Source organism: Crocodylus porosus, unplaced genomic scaffold, assembly GCF_001723895.1.
Source record: "Crocodylus porosus isolate Cpor-Errol unplaced genomic scaffold, CroPor_comp1, whole genome shotgun sequence".
In the NCBI taxonomy this organism is placed as follows: Eukaryota; Metazoa; Chordata; order Crocodylia; family Crocodylidae; genus Crocodylus; species Crocodylus porosus.
Window position 1 is genome coordinate 19,858,919 of NW_017728947.1, and position 3,831 is coordinate 19,862,749.

At 43.1% G+C, this 3,831-nt stretch overlaps 1 pseudogene; it reads left to right on the plus strand.

Annotated features, from left to right (window-relative positions):
• Positions 1 to 847: 847 nt before the first annotated feature.
• On the plus strand, positions 848 to 2,383 carry LOC109320759 (annotated as a pseudogene).
• The last annotated feature ends 1,448 nt before the right edge of the window (positions 2,384 to 3,831 follow it).

Below are 3,831 nucleotides of genomic sequence, written 5' to 3' on the forward strand. Positions count from 1 at the left end.
CTGCCTCCACTGGGGTGAAGCAGGCTGTCCCAGGGCTGCACCGGACAACTGCAGGAGAAGCTGCAGCTCAAGTCGCGGCTCACCTACCTGCTCCACTGGCTGCCCCTGCTGGGGCAAGACAGGCGGTGCCAGGGCTGTGATGGACGACTGTGGGAGAAGCTGCAGCTCAAGCCACAGCTCATCTGGCTGCTCCCCTAGCTGCCCCCACTGGGATGAGGAAGGCAGTTCCAGAGCTATGTTGGGCAGCCGCAGAAGCCACAGTTCATCCAGCTGTTTCCCCAGCTGCTCCCACTGGGGGGAGGCAGGTAGTGCTGGGACTGAGCCAGGTGGCCACAGGAGAAGCCGCGGCCTGTCCAGAGGCTCCTGCCGCTTGTCCAGGAGGGCATGTGGGGGGTGGGGGAAAGATGTGTGACCCTCAGATCTGGTCTGGGAGGGGAGGGGGCAGACTGCCCTCAGGGCAGATCTGGAGGCACACGCTTCCCATCCCCTCCTCCCCCCCACCCCCCATGCCCTTCCGGACATGTAGCCAGAGCAACAGTGTGCCACTCATCTGGGAGCCATTTGCTAGGCAGCTCCTCTGGTGCTCACTCATTGCTGCTGCTACCACTACAGCATTATGGTATAGTACTGTACCTGTACTGAAGAATAATTCCCAGTACTATACTGTACTGTACAGTACTTTACAGCAAATTCACTGCACTTCCCATGCACTATTCTGTTTCCAAACTGCCCTTAATAATGGCAGAAAAGCATAAATCCACTGGAAGTGATGTTTCTTTTTCTAAGAAATGTAGAACAATTACTATGGAAACAAAAATGGAAAAATTAAGTCTGAAAAAGGTGAGACCCCAACTGAAATGGGTAAAGCTTTGGATATCCCCCGAATGACTATTATGACCATCCTGAAAGACAAGGCAAGAATTCAGGAGCATGTTAAGGACTTGGCTCCTATGCACTCAACTGTGGTAACTAAGCAGTGTGTTGGACTTATTGCTCAGGTTGAGAAACTGTTAATCATTTGGCTGGAGGATTAAAATAAACGCCGTGCTACTGTGAGTTTAGGCATCATTCAGGAAGGCTGGGAGTCTTTATGATGATCTAAAGAAACAACAGGGGGAGAGTTCTAATGCTGAGCCTTTTACTGCAAGGAAGGAGTGGTTTATGGGTTTTAAAGCCAGGGCAAATTTGCATAACATCAAGGTCTCTGGTGAAGCTGCCTGCCAGTGCTGATGAAGAGGCAGCTCATGCTTTTCATGAAAGATTGGCTGAAAACATTGAAGACAGTGGCTATTGTGCTCAGCAAGTTTTTAATGTTAATGAAATTGGACTCGTTTGGAAAAAATGCTGTCAAGAACCTACACTGCTAAAGAGGAGAAATCCATGCCAGGGTACAAAGCTGCTAAAGATAGGCTCACTCTTTTGCTTTGTGCCAATGCTGCAGGTGACTTGAAACTTAAACCTTTACTTGTGTACCTTTCGGAAAACCCCAGAGCTTTGAAGGGACGTTCCAAGGCATTTCTCCCAGTTATGTGGTAGTCCAATCCTAAGGCATGGGTCAATAAGCACATTTTTGAGGATTGGTTTAATCATCATTTTGTGCCAAATCTCAGGGTTTATTGCAGCAAAAACAAATCTTGCATTTAAAGCATTGTTAATCCTTGACAATGCTCCTGGTCATCCAACCATCCTTGATGACATGTGTCCTGACATAAAAGTGGTGTTTCTGCCCCGCAACACCACCTTATTGTTGCAACCTATGGACCAGGGGGTAATTGCAACCTTCAAGGCCTTCTATCTTAGGCGCACATTTGCCTAGGCCATCAGGGCAATTGAGAAGGAAGGACCAACACTGAAGGACCATGCAGTGAAGAACATGGGTGAGGCATGGAATGAAGTCAAACAATCAGACTTGAATGGTGTTTGGAGAAAATTGTGTCCTAAGTTTGTGTCCAACTTCCAAGGCTTTACAGACACTGTTCAAGAGGTGACTAACAAGGTTGCTGAAACGAGCAAAGAACTCAACTTAGACGTTGCAGCAGAAGATGTTGATGAGTTGCTGGCATCCCATTCTGAAGAATTAACCAATGAGGACCTCAATGAACTGGAACAGCAAAAAGTGGCAGAGGAAGAAAATGCACCCTCTGTTAAAGAGACTTCTCCTCATAAAGTCTTGACCTCAGAAGTGTTGGCTGAGGCATTTCAACATTTGGAAGCTGCCATGTCCCTGTTTGAGGAACATGACCCCAACATTGAACACAGTGCATCAGTGAATAGGAGCATATCCAGTATGTACAGCTGCTACAGAACCAAAAGAAGAGAACATCTTTTGCTAAGCTATTGCTTGGTTTCCACATTGTACAATGTGGAACAATATACTCTATAGTATGGTACAGTTAAAGTGATGGTGTAGCCATAATTGTCCAGGAATTATGAAAGAGGCAAAGATATTTTGGAGGTGATATCTTTTGTTGGACCAACTGCAAGGTTGGAATTGAGACAAGCTTTTGAATGCAAGACATTCCTCATCAAGTTCTGATGAATGTCTTGTGTTCAAAAGCCTGTCTCACTTTATTCAAACTATGCAGTTAGTCCAATAAAAACAACTCCCCCCCCACAAAAGGCTTGCTTCTCTGTAGGCTGTTAATTCAGGTGTCAGGCAAGACAGAAAAAAATGCAATGAGAAGTTTACTTCTATCTAACCCACAGTTGTTTTCTCTCTCCTTAATATATGTTTCTCATGCATCCATTACTAGAACAAATAGGTTGCTAATATATAAAAATGAAAACAGTTGCAATAAATTGACTGTGTTGTTTTTCTTGATTAGTATTATTTTCAGGACAGACATCACTAGCCATTTCATAGTGGCAGTTATTAAAGGAAAGTAGATTTCTTCACATGCTTGTCCAGGTACATACATGTAATACACTACCTATATAGAGTATATGTAGCACCATTACATCAAGACATTTGATGCATCTTATCAAAGGATTAAGACACATGACCCAGAATTTTAGGAAGTTTCACAGTTGGACAAAAGCTAATAGTAATTTGAAGTGGTAGTTAACGAAGTGGCAAATCCTAAACCATGTTTAATTTATGTGTCCATTTTGTTCTTTCTTTAGCCATGTAGACAGACTACCAAGCCAAACCACCAACTGTGATTTTACTTTGATTGTTGTTTATTGCAATGTTCCTCTTAGTTCAGCAATCAGTGCCTTTGTTTTTCTCAACAATCTGTCTAGCAACAGCATTCAATGCAATTCAGGAAGCAATAAAGGCAGCTTTGCCAGCCTGTCATCAAAACAAACAAGTGGAAACCAAGCAATAGCTTAATTAAATACCTGCAACTAGAAGCCAGTCTGCTAAAAATTTTGTCAAGGCCCCTAAAACTTTTCAGAGCTGGTAAGAAGCCTGAGAGAAGTTTTGAGTTAGTCTAGTGCTTTCAATGCAAGGTGTACAAAAGTTTGAAACAAGGAAAAATTGCTGCTTCTGAGTCTGCTAATAGCTGACAATAAAGATAAAATTCAGTCTAGATCACAAATATCTGCATAGTTCACAAGTTTTCTGAACTGAAGAACAAATCACACACAAATTCAATCAAACAAAGGGCAAACTCCCTGAACACTTAACCCTCTAAATTTAATCTAGTATTAGAGCTATATTCTCTTGCTCAAGCTGAATAGTATCTTATTCTGCTCTTAGCTGTAGAGAAGAAAATAGGAGATTTTGTGGAGTAAGATATTACTCTATCTGAATAAGAATGTCAGAATATGGTCCTTAATATAAGTCCAGAGCAAATACAGCGTAATCTGTATTGCCCTTCTTTGCAG